The 12,384-nt window shown below is 34.8% G+C and overlaps 1 protein-coding gene across 1 annotated transcript in view; it reads right to left on the bottom strand.

Annotated features, from left to right (window-relative positions):
- The window catches only part of LOC150110552 (serine/threonine-protein kinase 10-like), a 283,018-nt gene that overhangs the window by 140,795 nt on the left and 129,839 nt on the right, over positions 1 to 12,384 (bottom strand). The gene's annotated exons all lie outside the window — the stretch shown is intronic.

Below are 12,384 nucleotides of genomic sequence, written 5' to 3'. Positions count from 1 at the left end.
ATATAGCGGAGTCTGCCTTCTCTTGGATCCAAGACACCTGATCGATGTGGGATGATTGACCAAATACCCCCCTTAAAAAAAAATGGAGTAACAAGAGCTGAAGGCCATATTGGCCAAGACAAATGGGCTTACTATTTCAAATGTGATATCTATTTCTGAGATTAATGATAAAATTCTCAAACACAAATGGGAGATCCTTTCTAAATAATGTATTTGAGAACACCATGATGAGAAAATTGAACTTATGTTATATCTTTGAAAGAAGAGCTGACATAAGTTCAATTTTCTCATCATGGTGTTCTCAAATACATTATTTAGAAATGATCTTCCATTTGTGTTTAAGAATAGGAAAAAATTACTGAAACAAGGAAGTATATTTTACATACAATTGGAGGAGAAATGGTCAAGGAGTTGGAATTGTGTTCCATAAAAGATGTAACAATAATATTCATGTACTTAGATCAGTCTCCCAGAAAATTACAACTCTTAGATTGAAAATCAATAAGCAGTTTGATTTTGGTATAATACATACATCAAGTCATTCAAATGAAGAAATTGACAACTTATATGAAAATCTCTCCAATGCTCTTGGAGATCAAGCAGGTCATAAGAAAATTATAATAAAAGACTAACTATAAAGTAGGTAAGAAGCAAGAGGGATAAAGTGTTCTAGATGTGCAAGGTATGTGCCAAAGAAATGAGAAAGGATAAAGACTTACTGAAAAACAGTCAGGATTGATGAATATGTAGAATTTTTGACCATAGCAGCCAAGGACAAAATGGGCATACTATTTCAAATGTGGTATCTACTTCATCATACAGCCAGGATTGTATATAGGAAACACTTTCTTTAAAAAGTGAAGTAAATGGAAATGGATCTGGAAATCACCAAATGAAGTTTTTATCTAAATTGATTATATAATGATAAACATTATATTAAAAATATTAAAAGATGAATCTGTTGTTAGCCAGTTTAACTATGATAGTGATTATAGGCTAGTGAGAGCAAGGATAAAACTAAACATTGAGAGAGAGAGAGAGAGAGAAAATATTGGAGGAAATAATGAAAGGAAAGAAGTATGAGTGAATCAAACTTATCTAATAGAATGGAAGAAATAGCTTCAAGAACAATAGAAGTTACTAAAAATTTAAGAAAATCATTATCAGCAAATGGAACATCCAGAGAAAACTCTTAATAGACACCTATTAAAATACTTATTTTGCCTCATTACAAGGCCTTGATAAGACCTCACTTGGACTATTGCGCACAGGTCTGGTCTCCTGGTTTTCATTGTGATTCTGATATATTGGAGAGAGTGCAAAGGAGAGTGTTATCAGGATTGTGGAATACTGATTATGAAGACAGATTAAGAATTTGTACACTGCAGACACAAGCAAACAGGAGAAAGAGGGGGTGATATGATTACAAACTTCCAAAAGGATCATACAGGATTTCAATTGATGGAATTTTTCAATTTACGGAGGGTGGGAAAAGGATAAGTGAGCATTCATGGAAGCTAAGAATGAATGCCAGCTAAGAAGGGTATGAGGGCTAGGTTTTTCTCTCATAGGGTGGTGCATGACTGGAATGGATTGCCTCTGAATGTTGTGAATGCAAGCAGTGTGAATGAATTCAAGAATAAGCACGATAGCGGGTGTGTGTCGTATATGGCCTCCCTCGATAAGTCTATGACTCCCTGAAGGTCCCTCTTAATAATAATAATAATTATCATATTGGCAGGTGCAAGTTCTGGTACCATAAAATGTCACAATATATAATATGCAGCTGTTCAGAAAAATGTATGGCACAGTAGTCATTGCTTACACTATAAGATGCTCTCTTACTCTGCCTCTATCCAGTCTACAAACACTTTCTTCTTATCAAAATGTATATTGTTAATGATGTTGTAGAACAAGTATGATACACTTCCAGAGTATAATATTAACCTGTGAATCAACAGGCCTAAACTAAGAACTTTCAAGTATGAATATCATCCTTGCATGTAAGAATAATATTCACTTCAACTAGTACCATGACAGTCAAAAATAACAAGGTTTCAATTTAAATTCAACCATTTGCAACTGTCTCCTCTCAATCCAGGCTGTGCAAGTCATGTTATTAATATATTTACTTTGATATGGCAGCAAACTCTGCTTAAATTATAAGTAACAATCAGAATAGATATATAAGTTTTACATTTATAATTAACATTTCAGTCATTTATTTTGTTATCTATACAAAAATTATTGCTTAAGTTATGAACTTTGTAATGCTACTAAATCTGGTATAAAAAAGGGAACCTCCATAGCTCAGCTGATATAGACAAAGCCCTTTGGTCTGAAAGACCTGGGTTTGATTCCTCTCTATGGCATGAGGAACTGGTCTAGGAAGGTTCTTTCTCCCAGAAACTTGGCTTGCCCTCAGAACAGGCAAACCAGCCCGCAAATACATATTTCGACAGACAAGAATACTTCTCTCCCCCCCCCTAAACGTGAGGCTCTGTGAAAAGTTGGTTGGGATCGCATGCATAAGGTCACATCATGTAAAAAAATAAATAAATAAATCTACTCTATAATATAAAATGATTTTTTTTTTATTTTTTAAATACGGTATTCATGTAACCTTGAAATAACTGTCATGATGTTAGATTGGCAAAAGACAGTTTCAATTGTAGTTCTCGACTACGGAATTTTTCTAGGGTTCTTTCTCCCCCCCCCTCCCATTCAGTCAGTCAATTTTTAGTGCAAGCACAGGATTTCCTCCTCAGAAAACTGACTACAGAGTTCATATTTCCACAAGTAATAGTTAGGGTTAAGAATACGAGAAGGCAGCAGTCTGCAATACTCTTATCTCTTCCACATTAGTAATTTGCTTATGATATGCAAGTTTCTAGAATTACTTAAATTGATTCCTACTATTTTATTGGGGGAATTTAATTTTTAGAGTGTTTGGGGAACAAACACTCTAAAAATTAAATTCAAGCCCTAGACCTTTTCATCCTAAACAATTTCTTTAAAATTATGTATGTATAAAAGTGGCATTTTTCTCACACTTTTCTGAAGGTTTATTATGGCACAATGCATCTGTTTGGAATTTTAAATTACATTCATATACATTCATAAATTACATTCATAAGAATACCAGGTCCTTACATCCTGTAAGGACCTGGTATTCTTATCCATACAGTACCAAATCTTTTTTATATATTATCAATTAAGTTAAAGATCATCATCATCAAATTCCTGACATGTACCCTCAAGGAATGTACAGGATATGATAGTACTACATGAAAAATTTACATCGTTACTAACTTCCTATCTACAATTTTCCTCCAAATCAGTCTGTTACTTGTCAAGACTCCAACATTATCAGATCTTATATTTCTATCGTCTAAAGCACATTGTACCGTATCAATCCACCTATATCTTGGTCTCATCTGGGCCATTTTCCTGTCAAACTGGCAGAGAACACTTGTTTTGCTAATCTTTCCTCACCCATTTTGTTTAAGTGACCATACCACCTGAGATTAGCTCTGCTAAAGCATTCCTGGATGATGACAATGTCAAGTTCTTTCCTAATATCCTCATTTTTAATATGATATTCCCATTGTTGCTATCTGTTCATGCCTCTAATCTTTCTCAGGACTCTCATATCTGCGGTCTCTAGTCTTTGGCCAAGTGTTTTACTTCTGATTCAGCTCTCAGATTCACAAGTTAAAGGACCTGGTATTCTTATAAGATCATCCTAAACAATTTCTTTAAAATTATGCATGTGTAAAATTGGCATTTTTCTCATGCTTTTCTGAAGGTTTATTATGGCACAATACATCTGTTTGAGCTATATACAAGAAAGTGTTCACTGGTTTGAACACTGTCTTGTATAGCTAATTTAGTGTTCCGACTAATTTCTCTCTTATTCCATGTGAATTTATTCAATTGACATCCTACCATACCAGCTTTGTTGATTCTGTTTATTTCCATATTTAATTTACCATCTTCACTAAAAATCGTGCCTAAATAGCTAAAATGTTTTACTTGTTCTACAGGATCCCTGTTCACAACACAGTTGATATTTTCAACAATTCTAACTATTTTCATTGTCTTTGTCTTTTTAATTCTGACCTTCAATACCATATATATTACAACAGTTATTCAATTTAGTCAGGGAATTTTGGAAACTTGTAGCAGATTTTTTTTAGAAGTATAACATCGTCCGCATAAAGCAAAGAGCTGACATTAACATTTCCAATTCTGATATCATGTTTAATACTGCTTTCTTTCATAATGTGATCCATATAGATAATGATTAACAGAGGGGATAATGTACATCCTTGTCTCACACCAGATTTAACATTAAACCATCTCCCTGTACTTCCTTCAATTCTAACTGCTGACTTACAACTCAAATATAATGCCCCATTGACACCATATAACTGCAGCGTATTGAATAGCTTCTCTCTTGGCATCCTGTCATATGCCTTTTCCAAATCGACAAAACTTAAATACAGATCTTTGTTATATTCCCATGCTTTCTCGACTATTTGTCGTAAAGTGAAGATCTGATCCTGACAGCCTCTATTTGGCCTGAATCCAGCTTGTTCTTCACCAAGCTTTTCTTCCACATTTCTTCTCAACTGTTTTTCAAGTATACTTGCACAGATCTAGCCCGGAATACTCAGTAGGGAAATATCTCTGTAATTCTCACATTCAGTTTTATTTCCCTTTTTATATATGGGCACTATTAGAGCTATACTCCAATCATCGGGAATTCATCCCTCTGTGCAGGCTTTCTGAACTATGCAGTGCAGCCACTGCAAGACTTTTATACCACAATACTTCAGCATTTCTGGTCGAATATTATCTACTCCTGCTGCCTTTCCACATTTCAAGCTTTTGATGGCTTTTTCTACTTCAAGTATGGATATGTATTCCTGACTGTATGCCTGTTGAGTGCTTTTTATCACTGTGCTGTCATCACTACTTGTTTCATTTAGCAATTTTTCAAAGTAATTACTCCATATTTAAAATAGCTGTTTCTCCTGTTTTCATGTCACCTTTATTTCCATCTCCAACTCATTTTACAGCACTCTTTCCTCCATTTCTAAGCTTCTTCAACAACCTTCAGAATATCTCACTGCCTTCTTCATATTTATTTTCTATGTTCTTGCCAACGTCCTCCCATGACTTTTGTTTAGCTAGTTGTACACAGGTTTTAGCTTTCATACATTTGTCTCTGTATTCTCTAAGAGCACAAGCTGATTTATTTGCCAGGAACTTTTGATATGCTTTCTTCTTTTCCTTCACTGCCTCTTTAACTTCCTGTGTCTACCATGGAGTTCTGAATTTTCTATCCTTGCAGACAACCTCACCATATGCCTCTCTGGCTGAATCAATCAGGGTTTTCTTCAAGGTTTGCCACTGAATCTCCAAGGTTTGGTACCTGTTCTCAAACTCTTTCATTTTTTCTTCAATAATCTTTGTGCATTTTAGTCTATAGTTCATATCTGAGAGCTGCTCAACTTTTATTCACTTTAAAACTTTCTTACATGTTATTCTTTTCAATATGAAATTTAATTTTATCTTGCTCAAGACTAAATAATGATCGCTTCCAATTTCAAATCCTCTGTACACTCTAGTGTCCTGCACCAGGGAAAAAACATCACTATCAACAATAACATGGTCAATGAGATTTTTCTTATTCCTTGCCTCTTCTCTCCATGTGAATTTGTGCACATTTTTATGTTGGAACATGGTGTTAGTAATAACCAGTCCATGTCCTGAGCAGAAATCCAAAAACTATTTGCCATTATTATTAGCTTTGCTCTTTTCTCCAAATTTTCTCAAAATATTTTTGTATGTCTGACAATCATTTCCTACTCTGCTATTCAGATCTCCAACAAGGACCAACTTTTCCTTTTTCATTGTGTCAGTTGCTTTTTCTAAAGCCTCAAAAAATTCCTCCACTTTTACCTTAGTAGAACACCTTCTGTGGGACCATAGGCACAAATAAGTCTCATTGTCCAGTTCCCCATTCTCATATTTGCCCACATCACTCTACTTGAGCCTGCCTGCCATTCAAGAAGATTAGCCTCGTATTTTGTGTTGAATACTATGGCTATTCCTTCTTTTGCATGATTGTCATTGCCTGAATAAAACATTTTATATTTATTGCTCAGAAAGATCTCACCAGTTTTTGTCTTTTTTGTTTCAGTCACCCCTATTAGTTGGATCTGGTACTCATCTAATTCCTCAGCTAACTCCATTTCTTTGCCATTCAGGCTTTTTATGTTGATAGTACCGATCTTTAACTCTGGTGATGTTGAGTTGTGGTGTGTTTTCAGATTTGTTCCAGTAGCTGACTTTTCGCTGTTCGCCCTGGTTCCCTGGCGAAAACAACGGGGGCCTTGTTTAACCGGGCGACGCCCCAGCCGGCATGAAATTTTGTCATGTTGTACCATCATTTTTTATTTTGGTTTAACCAATAAGAATACAATTTGGTCGGCTAAATCACAAATTGCCAGCCCATCCTTGTTCGTTCAGTATCCAAGTAGATACCCAACAGGGTGCACCAAGAGAAGGTGAGGATTGGACATTAGGTCAGAAGCCTTGGTCGGTTCTCCGCATTCCTTTAAAGGCTATGTGGAGGTCTCCTCTCAGTTATACAGCTTTGACCCTTAAGCGCCCCGTAAGTTAAAGATAAAAAAGTTAAATTGTAAATTCTCTAAAATGTTAAAACACTTTGGAAATACAAGATGACCTTCAATTATCGCCTAGTATTTCTAAATTATGGGGAATTCCTTTATAAACAGAAATTCATTTACATCTCAATTTGATCAGGATTAGAATAAATTATGCTTATGGGATAAAAATCATATCTGGATTTTCTTGGTCATATTCAGCCTTACCACATCCAATTAGTAGTAAATTATTTCTTTATGGCTTAATTAACATATTTATTAAAAATAATGAAATGAAAAAAATTAAATAATGAAAAAGACACAGATACTAAAATATCAAACTTTGTCAAAGTAAATGGCATAATAAATAATATATTTAAGCCATCCCTAGTACAAAAACACACTAGAATCAAACTATATAATGTCTTGTCAAAACCAACTACTATACAGAAGTGAAACATGGACCATAAAAAGGAAAGAAAAACTAATTCAAAGAGTAGAAATGAAGTTCCTCAGAAAAACAGCTGGATATACCAAGTGGGACCACAAAACAAATGAAGAAATCTTACAATCCCTGAAAATAAAACCAATTAATTACTACATAAGAGACAGTATAAACAAAAATGGCTAGAACATTTAAATCGAATAAACAGCAGACTACCAAAAATATTATACTGTCTCTTATGTAGTAATTAATTAAACATTAAACCATTTAAACCATCTGAAGTGGAGCCTTTCAGACTAGCCTAAAAGTATTTTCCATATTTTATAATGTTTTAGAATATCACAATTACTAGAAGTTTAAATAGGGACATGCATGGTAGACATAATACAACATTTTAAATAATAGCTTCACACATGCAAAAGAAAACTAGAATTTATTAAATACTCCTATATATTTCACTCAATATATCATGAGCATCATTCAGGGAGAAAGCAGGAGAACAGGCTACAACATTTAAACTATGAACACAAGAATAAGTCATACAGCGTGTGCAACACCTCAGTCACCACTGTACAAGTGGGAGGAGATGCTATTAGAGTTCTACAGAAATAGGTATAGTTATGTAAAATAAATAAAATAAACAATTAATAGCAATCACTTTCCAAAACCTAGAGGTAGGCATACAGTCTATTTGACTGAGATTAGGACTGTGGCAAAGGGCTTCACATGATTCAAGAAATAGATGATCAACTTTAAACCTATTGTAGTGCAACACTTGTTTCATTTCAGAGAACTGTGTTTAGTTTTGATGGCATGAAAAGCAAGGCCTGAACCTTCTGATTCCGGAAATCTTATATAATCTTGATCCAAGACCAGATTGCAAAGATATTGCCAACAAAATATAGCCAAATCTGTCTCACTCTGAAACAGAACTACTTCAATTTCTGGATAAACTCCTTATATACTTGCATTCAAGTTCACTAATCAACGTGAATCTAACAACAGTCAACCTTTTTTTAATACTTTAATATATTGTAACTCCGAGGGTAATATTGAATTTTCTCTTTACAAGAAGTCATCCTTTACAGGCAGATAGATATATCCATGGATCTTCACATCATCATCCTTCACAAAAACAAGTATTATCAAAAGCCTCATATACCAAACATGAACAACTGTTTCTGAGTCTCTTATATTAGAAATAATTAAGAAATCTCACTATCACTTAATGGATATAACAAAACCACAATACAAAAAATTGATAATTATCATCTTGCCATATTGCAATTTGCTGTTAAAGAGATCCAAATACCCCTTAAAGGAACTTTATTAAAACACTTAAGGAATAGAACAACGTAGTTAGGAATATAAATTAAATTAAACTTTAATAAATATTTTCCGATATTTCGGCAATGTCACATTGCCATTTTCTAAAGGAACTTACAAAAAAGTTACGTGCACGTAGGCACTACAACACAGAAAGTGGGAATGATAAGATGAAGCTATTGTTCTCCTAACAGTCCTGATGGTGCCCTCTAGCGGGCTAAGTAGGTGTTCTTGGCCGTTGGGCTGAAGGTCTGCAGATGTAGGCCTCCCAAATTTGGGGCAGTCGCATACACCCAAATTTGTTGAGGTTTGGAGAATTTCTCAGGGCTGAGGCTGATTCCATAAAGTCTTTCAAATTTGTATTTGCTACGGTGTATCACTGTAGCTTTCTTCCACCGTATTCTGTGGCATGTATCCAGAGCATGGTCCGCAAGCCCAGAATGACTGTATTTGTGAAAACGGATGTAGTCCTTGTGTTCTGAAATTCTGATATTCGCTGTCCTGCCTGTTTGGCCAAAGTAAGACAGTTTACAACTGCAAGGGACCTGGTAAACACCAGGTAGGTCTAGGGGAAGTGGTTGGTCTTTAGTGGAGCGGATAAGGGATGCCAATTTTCTGTAAGGTTTATAACAGGAGGTCAGGTCATGTTTTTTTAAGATTTTGGTAATCTTTTCTGAGGTGCCTCGGACGTAGGGAATGGTGATGGATTTGGAGTAATCCTTGTGGGGGGAGGGAAGGGATCTGTGGTTTGTAGGTTCTAATATTTTTTGGATTTTTTTGGGGGGGTAGCCATTGGCTGAGAAAGTGTTGAGGATGTGATTTAGTTCAGTGTTTAGGGCCAAGTCGTTTGAACAGATTAGTTTAGCCCTGTTGTATACTGTTTTCACTACTCCATATTGTTGTGAGGGGGGGGGGATTGTTGGTGAATGTATCTGCCTGTATGGGTGGGTTTTCTGTGTGTTCCTTAAGTGTTTTAATAATGCATAACCAACGTATAACCCTTAAAGGAACTTTGGCACAAATAGCAAGGACTCTGCAAATATAATCTGTATACCACTTTCAAACTAGCCTAGAAGTTATCTTCTTTCTTACCACCTACTAAGAATAAATTACTACCTCTGTCCTTGCCTGGTGTTTATCAAATACCATTTATGTGCCATCTTTGCTACTTTGGACAGACTGGTCATTCTGCTACTATTAGAATCAAAGAACAAAGGTTATAAAATTTTTGGAATCAGAAAGTTCAGACTTTACTTCTCATGCCATTAACACTAGACACAGCTCATTAGAATCAAACAAAAATGTTGCACTACAATAGGTTAAAATTTGATCATCTATTTCTTGAATCATATGAAGCCCTATGCCATCGTCTTAATCTTAAAACAGACTGTATAAATATCTATCCATATATCTTAATCTTAAAACAGACCAAATAAACAATATAAATAAAAAGACCGTATTCCAACCTCTAAGTTTTGGAAAGTGACTGCTGTTAATTAGTTTTTTAAATTTTTTTTTAATTACATAACTATACCTACTTCTCTGGAACTCTAATAGTGTTTCCTCCTACTTGTTCAGCAGTGACTAAGAAGACATGTGGAGGTACGCACATCCTGTATGACTCATTCTTGTATTCATAGTTTAAATGTTATAACGTTGTAGCCCATTCTCCTGCTCTTTCCCTGAATGATGCTCATGATGTATTGAGTGAAATATATAGGAGTATTTAATAAATTCTAGTTTTCTTTTACATGTGTGAAGCCATTATTTAAAATATTGTATTATGTCTAACATGCATGTCCCTATTTAAACTTCTAGTAATTGTGATATTCTAAAACTTTATAAAATATGGAAAATACTTTTAGGCTAGTATGAAAGGCTCCACTTCAGATGGTTTAAATGATTTAAAATCCAAAAAAATCCAACGACAAGGACAAAATTCCCCTGGAACCCAGGAGACTAAATCTGCACAGTTTTCCAGGTGCAGTCTTATGAAGGCTTTGTAAATAGGTAAAATGACTTCCTTAACCTTACATGTCAAGTTTCACTTTGGCATCACAATTATCCTCAGAGTTGTATTTGCAATTTTTGCTATAACATTTCTTGATACCTGTCTGTTAACCATCCACAAGTCAAGATTACATAAGCAAAGTGGATATTATATCCAGCTTTATGAAGCCTTTTGGCTCTTTATTTTAGTAATCATCAAGAGTTTATATTCCAAACTTATATTCTCCAGTTTATGCAACCGCCTTTCATGTGGTATCTTATCAAACTCTTTATCCAACTCGGCTGTAACGCTATTATAAAATATGAGCAAATTGCTAAAACATGATCTTTTTTTCATTAAACCCATGTTGTTCCTTTCAGAGAAAACTTCTATGTCTACCTATTTCTGTATGCCATTTCTTACCAACTTCTCTAAAATCTTCACCACCACACCAGAAATAATGATAGATTAATAGTTAGTTAATATTTATATTTATATTTATAATTAATACTTAGTTAGACACACTGGTTTTTGCACCACCCTTGTAAAATGAAACAATCACACATTCCTTCCATTCTGGTAGTATCTGAACTGAGACTCAAGTTGTATAAAAATGTCAAAGGCCTAGGCTAATTCCACTGAACATGCCTTTAGCATGTATGCTGATATTCCATCTGTTCTCTATTGCCAAATTCTATCCAGATTATGCAACAGCTCCTCAACCTCATTTACCTCTAATCTAACACTTCACCCAACCGAGTAGTAGCACTGTACTAGTTACAGTGCTACTACTACTTTTAAAGTACTTAAATGAGGAAGGATTTGAATGCATCCCTATTTATTCTTTGAACTCAAGGGAAATATTTAAATCTCATCACATTTATGCACTTTTTTCAAAAGTGCTTAAATGAGGTTTCACTAATGCCAACAATCTTAAGCCACAATGCATTCAATAAAGCAACAAAACCCTCCTTTGTATTTAATGCTCCAAGCATTTGTATACAGACAAATCAAATTACCATCTAGCCTTTTCTTATAATTAGCACTTTTTTCAAAAGATAGAACACAGTGCATTTGAATGCACGTTTCTACCGTTCCATCCAGCAACTGATATTCCCCTAAGTTTATCATAATTTCCAGCTTTGTAGTTCAGCATGTAACTTATCCTTATTGAAACATCAATATAATTAGTTACTTCTCAGGATAACATGGTATGATCGGTGTCACCAATTAGTGGTAAAATAGTCATTCTTAACAGACTCGTTCTGACACTATAAACAAATCGAATATTCTTTGACTTCAAGTTCCTTCTTTTGAATGCTGCTTTAGAAAGTTTCTCACAAGAATTCAATAAATTCTGCTTCATTCTTATGAGATTTTTCTCTGCCCAATCAACATTTGGATAAAAGTCACCCATAATGATCATTTGTTTAGTACCCATTAGAGTAAATTGGCAATGTATTTCATTGCCCCTTGCAAATGAACAGCCTGTAGCAACATCTCACCATATATTTCATCCTGTTAGCCTCCACTTCATACTAGATAGCCTCATTCAAACTAATTGCTACATGAAACATTAGTACCATTATTATTTTCATGCATTTCTACTCTAACTGGACTCGAGCTGTTCAATATCATTAGTAGTACTCCCCTCCTATCGCTCCTGTCATTCCTAAAAATACTATACCATTTTTACTCCATCCTGGTTATAATATCTGATTCTGATAGCCAGGTTTCGACCTCAGTGATGCGCCTCGCGCCGGTCACCCGACTGAGGTTGATTCGAGTGTTGTGAAGGATGTTGTCGACAAAAAACACTAATGCCAACAATCTTAAGCCACAATGTATTCAATAAAGCAACAAAATCCCCTTTGTATTTAATGCTCCAAGCATTTGTATACAGACATAACAAATTACCATCTGGCCTTTTCTTATAATTAGATATG

This window comes from Typopeltis vanoorti, chromosome 1, assembly GCF_054136105.1.
Source record: "Typopeltis vanoorti isolate ZY-2024b chromosome 1, IOZ_Tvanoo_1.0, whole genome shotgun sequence".
NCBI classification, from domain to species: domain Eukaryota; kingdom Metazoa; phylum Arthropoda; class Arachnida; order Uropygi; family Thelyphonidae; genus Typopeltis; species Typopeltis vanoorti.
The sequence above is the reverse complement of the archived record's forward strand: the minus strand, read 5'-3'. Positions and strand labels throughout refer to the sequence as shown.